Here is a 10040-nt window from a genome sequence, read left to right as displayed (position 1 = left end):
TTCCTGGAAGTTAGGTGTCTGGTTATACTTTGTCTTCCTGTCTCTCTCTCTCAGCCCAGGTCAAAGACCACAAACTGGGCTGAAAGTGAATTTTCTCAGCTCAAGAAAAGGCTACAGAGAAGACAATGGTGAATGATCAAGAATTCCTACAATTAAACAAGAGGGAGCTTGATAAGTGTTTACTTAATTAGCCAGAAAGGGGGAATTATGGAAAATATTTATGATCGCTAACATCTGTGCAGGAGAGGAAGAATCTTATTTTTCTAAGTGCTATGAGATGGGTTGTGGCATTTTAGCAAAGAAGGGAGCTTTCTTGAAAAATACCTGACTTGAAGATTATATCTAAAATAACCTCAGGACTGAGACTGTGTAAATCAGAGAATTTTCTGGACAGTACAACTCTTAGAAAAGAATAGAATAACTTGTGTGACCCCTTCCATTCTAGAGAAAATAAAATATTAAAACCCCAAAATGGTGAAGGAAAACAACAAACTTTGCTCCCTGCTTTTATTATTTCTTGATTTCCTCTGTTGTTTTTCCTGGATTCAGTCCCTTGGGGAAAAATAAAATAAAATAATGAAGTTATTGAATCAATACTGAATGACATCTGATATCAAACTAAAGGATTTCTTCATCAAGACTTACTGAGACAGCAGTAGGACAGGTATATATGCATAATTTGAGTCCATTAAAATGCCTGGGTCAAAAGTGCTTATCAGATCGCCATTTTCCCACTCAAGGGGGAATTCTATTGTATCTACACTTTGTGTGCAATATCCCTTCCAGTCAGTCCTACTGTGGGCATGGAAGTAAACCTAGATCATTGTATGGGGAGTATTGATGTAGTCCTTCACTTCCTTTCCTTGAGTGAATGAGAAAGGAGGCCTCAAGTAAAGTACAAGAGAGCTGATGGGGGAAGAATGACTGAAAACAGAGAAGTGAAGAAGGCATTATCCAAAATACCCACTTTTCTGAATTAACTCTTTTGCTGTCACTAGGGCCTGATCCTCCCTGGTTAGATTTCTGGGACCATGGTTAATGATCTCAGTCAGTAGGGGATCTTTCTTCCTCTAACTTTTAAAGAGGACCAAAAAACCTCAGGTAGGTGATGTTTTGATTTGCAAATGAATTGGACTAAAGTGAGGCAAGCTGTGCAAAGCCACCAACCTCTCTCTCCCCTTTTGAGAATAAACTTAAAATTGTGATTTCTTTTTCTGAGGTTGAGTTTAAAATCCCACATTCCTATTTTGTTTATTTGTTAATTTTATATTGTGACACTTACTCTAGGATGACCCTCCCAACTCACACTTCTAGATTATATTGGTTTCTCTCCATTTTTTAACTCATTATAGCTATGGCTAAACGTCAATTCATAATACCCCTCTTTTCTTATCTTAGACTCACTGCTTTAAATACTTTATTGAATGTAATGCCATCTACTCGGCAAGCAGCTCTGCTCTGGAAGGAAGAAAAATAAAAACCCTTTCCTTTTCCTCCCACTAGGGAAAAATGGTTCCTTTGCCAGAAGCTTACATTTGCTTACATTCTTCTCCACACCTGCTATCCATCCCTTCCTCTCTCTCCTTAATATTCCCCCCCCCCAAAAAAAAAGCCATTTAAACTATGGCAAAGAATTTTTTAAAAATAGAAAAAAATTGAAAAGTCAAAGCATATATGAAGAAAAATGTCGCTATTTTATTATTCTTCTCATGTGCATTGCCCACTCTACAAAGAGTAGCAAGAGGTATTTGGGGGTACTTATACAGCTATATCTCTTCAGTCACAATGTAGACTGCAGAGCTTTCTCTTGATTTGCTTTTAATATGTTTTGATTTTTAAAAAATCATGAGGGCCATGGATAGTTTTTAACTCATCCAGCGATTAATGCTATCAATCTTGAAAAAAGAAATTCTTCATACATTAAAGAGAAGTTGTTGGAATACACAGGAGAGCTGTTGAAATACATGGGAGACCTATTGGAACACACAGGAGTCACCTGACAGTGGATTTCTTCTTGTGAGAGGATGATGCAAGGACACTGAGAGGCAGTTACTGTTCTCTGATAGGCTGCTGCATTGTCTGACTTCTCTCCTCTTCCCTCTGCCTCCAATTTATCTCACTCCCAGTCTCCAACACCTGTGTCAGCAAAGACTTCCCTCCAACTCTTTCAGATGCTATGATCCACAGGTGTGGAGGCTCTCGGAGAATTGATCTGTCCCTTAACAAGAAGTAACAGAGTATAGACATTTATTCAATCCTTCTTCAGTACCTTAACATCTATTGCTCTCTGTTAATCACCCCTTAACTTCTGTAACTGAGCTGGAACAAAAATCCAAGGGTGTCTTGATCAATTCATTTCACTAATATTGGATGCCCTGAATATGAGGCATTTATAAATAGATTTGAAATGCTCTATTCCATGTCTAAGTCACAATGGAAGTCCACCTCTTAGGGGACCAGGAAGACAACTCTTCTATTTTCAGTGAGGATACTCTACTTGGAATAATGTCTATTAATCATACACCTGCCATCTAGTGGTATGATTCTTTGAGAGTTCAGAAGGAAAAGTTCCTTTCCTATTTGCTTCAAGAGGAAATCATTCTGCCCTCAACCAGGAGAATAATAGTAAGCTTAATCTTAGGCAGTTTAGTTACTCTTCCATACTCACTACATAGTTATCACAAAGGACAATCATGGAAGCAAACCTATTTATCAAAACAAACTAAGACAGCAATTAGGGAAGATACATAGGTCAATTTGGATCGTAAAACACATAAGAGTTAGAGGGCTCAGTAATCCTAAAGGAAAATGAAACCTCATTTTAATCAGGGAAAGAATTGTCTAAATGGAACAACGCCCTTTTAGCACTGTGGAAGGTAATAGGTATAAATTAAAATGAACTAATTAAGATTCCAAGTATTAGGAATTAAAGAATAGTTTGGAGCATGACTTTTCTGTTCAGGGAACCAAAATGATGAGTTAGTGGCAGGTTTGGGTTTCAGGGAACCAAATGAAGAGCTTTGGCTCCCCTAGATTCTCTTAGGATTTGGCACAGCGTAGGGAGTTGTGGGAACCCCCTTCTGGTGGAGCAGAGGTCCTTCATAAAGGAATTTACAAACCTGAAAAACTAGACTGGTAAAAGAAGTTTATCAATGGCATTGGGAAGTCAGCCTTTGCTATACACAAATTGAAAGACTGAATTCTTTAGTGGCAAGGTCCTGATAGAGAAATAAAGTTTCTAGTAGAGGAGTCCTGGAAGAGAGGTATAAAGTCTTGTTAGGGAAATAGGTGAGAAAGATAAAGAGAGGATAACGCTGAAAGAAAATATCATTTCAGCAGGAAGAGGGTTGCTGCTATGCCAGGGAGACAGAGGTTCCTTGGCATAGCATGTTAGGTCCTCTGCAAAGACTGAGCCCCAAGTTGGCTCATTTTATAATAGAAGCTAACCTAGCAGTTCTTGATGGGGGCTGGGTGTAGTTTGAGCTGGAATCCGAGAAAACTTGGAATTGAATGAGTGTCTTTGGACTAATTTCCAATTCAATGGAGTTAGAATCTCCAATTTTGGATTCAACTAGCCCCACCTGGATAACAGAATGAAGCTGTTTGTCCTGTTTCCCTCAGGCGGGGTCTTTTACAGAGGCCAGGATTCAAGGAGACTTTCTCCTTGAAGGAATTTTCAGAGTTTTGGGGTTCCCCTTCATCACATTCAGAGGACAGCTAAGTTCATTGGGAGTTGAATATTTTTAAACAACATAAATAAAGCTTCATCTGCTTGATTTAATTTAAATTAATTTAATTTGGCATCTAATTTAGAATTCTAGTAATTTTTCTTATTCCCTCTCTTTTTGCTGTTACCTTATATCATTTGAATCCTGTGTTTCTATCTCAGTCTCTTTGTCTTTCTGTCTCTGTCTCTTTTTCTCTGTCTATCTTTCGGCCTCTCTCTCTCTCTCCCTTATTGTCCTACTCCCATTTTAAAATTTTTCATCTTTGTATCCCTGTTGCCTAACACAGCTCCTATTTCATATAGGCTCTTTATAAATGCTTGTTGATTGATGCATTGATTCATAGCCAGCTTCTGATATTATTGGTATGAATTTGAAAAAAAATATTTAATTTTCTTGTGTCTCTGAGCCTAATATATAAAACGAAGGGATTGTACATACTAGATGAACAATTGGGTAGCTCCAAATCTATGGTCCTGTCATCCTAAATGAAGAGAGGGAGAGCCTGAGAACTTTGAAGGATTCTTCCTATGTGTAGATAAGAAAAAAAAAAAAAAAAAACCAAAGAAGTATAGAGGTGGAAAAGAGAGAGACATCTTTATGTATCCTTATAAAAAGCATGATGGTATGGGATAGCAGGCCCTACCCTTTCTCTTTGTAGAAACAAAATTCTACACTCCAAAGAATCATTTGTTGGTAATATCAAAATGAATCAGCACAGTGATAGCTTGGAAGAAAGCTAAGGCAATCTTAAGCAATGTTATGACAGATAAGAAGGAAGGAAGGAAGGAAGGAAGGAAGGAAAGAAGGAAGGAAAAGAAAGAAAAAAATCTTTGCTCTGTTACTTAAAGCAGTATATTTTTCAGGTATATTGTAGAGGGAATTCTGATTCAGGTATCGATGGGGCTTACTAGATAGTGTCTGAGGTCCTTTCTGACACTGAGATTCTGTAATTGAAGGAGAAAAAGTGGTTCTAGAATCTAGAGACCCTATATGATTCTCAGTTCTCACATTTAATAGCTATATGATAATGGACTAGTTAAGCAATAAAGTGGGGTTAACAATATTTATATTACTTCCTTGCTGGGGTATTTGAGGAAAATGTTTTGTAAACTTTAAAACACTATAGAACTATAGATACAAATTATCATTATAATTGTGAAATTCTTTTTATAATTATATTTTGACCTTATATTTTTAGAAAGACTAATAAATTATATGAGGCACCACTATTATAGACATTCCATTATAGAAGAGACAGACTGAAGGGTTTAATTTTTTTTTCCCTCTCACCTTTCTGGAGCACAAGAAGAAACTACTTTGTAATTGGATGTGTTTGTGTTTCAGTGCTTTATAATATGGTTATTATAAAGGTGTCCTTGTCTGTTCCTTTCCGGTATTTTAAAAAGCTTTCATTTACTGTTTGAGCAATTCCAGGAACTACTCACCTGTGGTTCATGGTATTGAAAGGGCTTTATAATGCAACCCAATTTGCAGGGTGATTGCAAACCTTTGTGCAATTTTCCAAGAAAACTCTGGTGTTGCGCTGTGATGGACAGATGCCCTAGGTCTCTTTTTGATACTCACAGAGGGAGATACTCATGACAATATAACAGCAAGAATTCAAAATAATATCCAGGAACTGGGTGAAGAAAATGTTTCAGAGGATGGTTATATGTGGAACATGGAGTTGAGAAAAAGAGCTGCTTGCAAAACTGGTAGGGCACCCTCCATACACTCAAGAACTACATCTGATTCAGACTGGTTAGGAACTCTAAGCTTGGGCAATTCCTGGAAGTACCAATTCTGAATCCACTTAATTGTATTCTGATGCTGTAGTGTAATAATAATAGTTACAATTATTAATATTATAACAATATTTATATAGAGAGTTCTCATAAACAAAGCTTTTGAGGAACTATCTTTTCATTGAGACATGGGGAATTAACTATAACATGCACATAGATAAGGGAATATAGTGAACATACAAAGCAAATTCAGGGTTTGTGAAAGAACACAAATGAGTAGGAGGGCTGGAGGAAAGTCTTGTGTAGGAGGTGGCTGGCTTCTAAGCTAAATCATGAAGGAAACCAAATTCCTAGAGTAGAAATAAGTGGATTGGATGTTCTAGGCATGGGGACAGTCTGTGCAGAGGCAGAGCTATGAAATAGAATGTCCTCTGCAAAGAACAAATAGGTCAGCTTGGCTTGGAATGAGGAATGTGTGAGAGGAAGTGATGCAAAGTGGGTCTGGAGAATAGGCTGGAGCCAGATTTGGAAAGAATGTCAAAAAGCAGAGTTTGGATCTTCTCTCTAAAATAATGGGAAATTACAGAAGTTTCTTCAGCATCAGAGTAACAAGGTTAGACTTGTCCTTTAAGAATACCAGTTTGGCAACTTTTTCCCATAATTCCTTGTTCTGTTCTCTGGGACCAAGCAGGACAAATCCAATCTTTTTTCTAGCTTTGGAACTGGGCCTTCTAAGTCCCATATCCAAAATTTACTATTATTTATGAATGTCACAATCTCTGATCTTCTTTATCTGTTTTATAGAGAGAATTATATTTGCAGCACTTAAGTCCCAGAGTTTATGCCAAGAATTTCCTTTGTGAAACTTAAGTATTATTTAAAATTATTTAAAATTGTTATTATTATACACAAAGCAATTATGCTATTGTGTGGTAGGGTATTGTGTTCATTTTTTCATGATAATAATGTACCTTACCCACACTTGCTATTTTATGAAAAATTGATACTAGAATCAAAAAGGGGTAAGAGCAGAGCCCTATTCTGACCTTGAGTCAATAAGTAATCAACCAAGTCAGCAGATCATAGATAAATGAATCCCAATATGGAACTGATTGTAAAAAATAAAAGAATATATATTAATTAAGGATGACAGATTTAAAGAGATTCAAAATCATGGAAAACTCCTTTTCAATAGTACTAACATGATTAATAGGATTGGGGAGAGGTTGGGTGCCTAGCCTGTGATTCCCTCAGTGTGGCACATTTTGAGCATAGAAACTCTTCCCACTGATAGTTTCCTGAGGGGTACTAAGACATTAGATATCTGATCATACAATTAGTTTTTCATGGTCTAAAAACAGTTAGCAGCTAAGTGGTACAATAGATAAAGCACCAGGCTTGCATTTAGAAAGTCTCATCTTCCTGAGTTCAAATCTGACCTTAGATACTTACCAGCTGTGTGACCTAAGTAAAACATTCCATCCTGTCTTCCTCAGTTTCCTCATCTGTAAAATGAACTGGAGAAGAAAATGACAAACTACTCCAGTATCTCTGCCAGGAAAACCCTAAATAAGGTCATTAAAGAGTCAATCTGACTTAACAAACAACAAGAAAAACAATTGATTATCATTCAAAGAATAACTAGCTGCCAATCTCAGGGAATACTGCAATTGCTGAAGTCAGAAAAATAGAAGAAAGTACAGTTGCACTATATTGGTTCCTATTGTCACCTCAAAAACCTGGGATAGAGTTATTATTATGCATATTTTACATTTGAGGAAAATGAGGCAAACAGGGGTTAAATGATTTATTCAGCATTGCATAGCTTAGTAAGTATTTAAGTCAGTCAGGTCTTGCAAACCCCAGGTCCAATGTTCTATCCACTGTATTACTCAGCTAAACCTTGGGGATTGGAAACCTTGGCTCAGTCTCTTCTAGTTGTCTCACCTACTTCCTTGTTTCATTTAGAGCCCCAAGCAATCATGGGATTAGATGCACCATTTCATACTTTGTAACACTAACTGTCCAGTATGGGTGCCAGTATCAAGGTGCTTAACTGTGACACAGGATCCCTAGTTCCATAGGATTTATATCCTATGGCATATATCCAAGTGTCACCTTTCACTTATTCCAGATCAATGATGATAAAATAGTCCATGAATTCTGCCCACACAAGTCTGCTGTTGCACAAATATCTAGATGAATAGTTAGCTGGAGCTAGTATGACCATTCTCTCAAATTCAACACCACCTCAGCAATCCTTCTAAAGTGGCAGAGTGAGATAGAAATATTTAGATTGTAGTATTGACAAACTTGTCATGAACCCATTTTAATCTCAAACTCTGATGCTCTGGTCTGAGCCAAGGGATTATGTATACCCTCCCATCCCAGTCAAGTCCTCTAATTTTCTGTCTGGAAATTCCTTGGGACTCAGAAATGTGCCATTCAGATCTAGTATATCCTATAGCTTACTATCACTATCACTATTCATGTATCATCATTTATTCAGCCATTCCCCTATTAATGGGCAACTTCTTAGGTTTTAGTTCTTTGCTACTCTAAAAAAACAAACAAAAAGTTTATGGATATTTTGCTCTTTTAAAAAATCCCTTTAGTATATAGGAGTAATAGTTGTATTATTAGATCAAAGGGTATGCAGATTTTAATAATTTATCAGGTATCAGAAAGGTATGAAACAACACTATTTTACTGGCAGAATGTAAATTTCTTGTAGATAGTTACTTTTTTTTTCTTTCTATCCCCAGTTCTCAGCACAGTCTATCAAGTAATAGGCGTTTAAAAAATGCTTGTTCATAGATTGATTAGCCAAGATCAGGAGGCATCATGGATTAGTGGATGGAATGCCATATTTGGAGGAAACAAGGCAAGTATTTGAATCTGATTCACTTCTGCCATTGGCTACTTGTGAACTTGAGAACTTTTTTGAATTTCAGGGATTGAGACTCAATTAGAATCTGCATAAGGTAATGGCATCTAGGTAGCGCTATAGTGCACTGAGTGCTGGACCTGGAGTTATGAAAATCTGAGATCAAATCTGGCTTAAAATATTTACTAGCTGTATGACTCTGGGCAAGTCACTTAACCCTATTTGCCTCAGTCTCCTCATCTGAAAATGAGCTGGAGAAGGAAATGGCAAACTCTTTGCCAAGAAAACTCCAAATTAGGCAACCAAGTCAAAATCGGAGAGATGCTATTTCCTAATTGGATAAATTCTTTGGGCTCCAGTTCCCTCATCTATAAAATCGAATTTACTTCAGCACACATTACATTTTCGGCTTTGTGTAAGGCACTTTGCTAGACAAAAACAAAAACAAAGAGTCCTGGCCCTCAAAGAAATTTTCATTCTCAGAATAAAGTTGTCTAAGATCCCTTCTAGTTCTAAATCTAAATTTCCAAAGGATTTGATCTTTGAGACTAAACCAGAATCTGTGTAAGGTAAAGGGCAGCTAAGTGGCAAAATGGATGGAGTGCTGGGTCTGGAGACAGAAGGACTTTTCTTCCTGAGTTCAAATATGGCCTTAGGCATTAATAGTTGTATTGCTCTGGGAAAGTCACTTAACCCTGTTTGCCTCATTTCCTCATCTGTAAAATGGGGTTCAGAAAGATATGGTAAACCATTCCAGTATTTTTTCCAGGAAATCCCAAACAGGGTCATGAAGAGTTCGACATGATTGAAAACAAAAACTCGTGAAGTGTAGGGTCAAGCCAAGGTCTGTTAAGATATACATCCAAAGGATAGGATTTCAGTCAGGGCAAATGGAGTTGCTTCCTAAGGTCAGAAAAGTCAGCACAAAGGCAGGGAGAACGCTCTCTGAGAGAAGGCAGGGAGACAAGAACATGTCAAAAAAAAATGATGGTTTGAACCTTGAATTGTGATATGGTGGGAAAAACCCTAGACCTGGATATACAGAACCAGCCAACCAAATCAAAATCAGAGGTGCTGTCTCCTATATGGGTAAATTCTGTGTGCTCTAGTTCCCTAATCTATAATATCTAATTCAATTCGACACTCATTTACATGTTCTGTGGAACTATATTGTGCAAGGCAACAGAGTTAGGCAAAAGCAAAAACAAAGTCCTGACCTTCAAGGATTTTTCATTCTATTAGAATGAAGGATTACATCAAATTATCTTGAAAATACCTTCTGAGTTTAAATCTTATGATCCATGAACTTCCTTGCCAGAGCAGATGATTATTTTTAATGTCAGTTGGTTTTTAAACAGCAATTTTGGGTTATGTATTACATAGGGAGTTGTAGAATCAAAACAAGATCATGTCAGTTCCAAAGTCCTTGATGATATACTTGAATACAAAACTGCATTCAAATGCTAGGACTACATCATAGTTTGTATTCATCATTCTCAGCCTGTGTTTTCATAGCTGCATAGTACATCATTTGGACCTCTTCAATTGGCTGGCAAGATGGCAAGTCATCTGGTATACAGACAACACTGTTGCACAAATAAGCATAGAACATAAATAACTTGGTATAATTTGTTTATTGTAATTAGTGGTCTGAAATATATCCTTCTCTTGCTTGACCTC

The sequence above is a fragment of the Sarcophilus harrisii genome, chromosome 4 (assembly GCF_902635505.1).
Source record: "Sarcophilus harrisii chromosome 4, mSarHar1.11, whole genome shotgun sequence".
NCBI lineage: Eukaryota > Metazoa > Chordata > Mammalia > Dasyuromorphia > Dasyuridae > Sarcophilus > Sarcophilus harrisii.
This window is presented reverse-complemented; position numbering follows the sequence as displayed.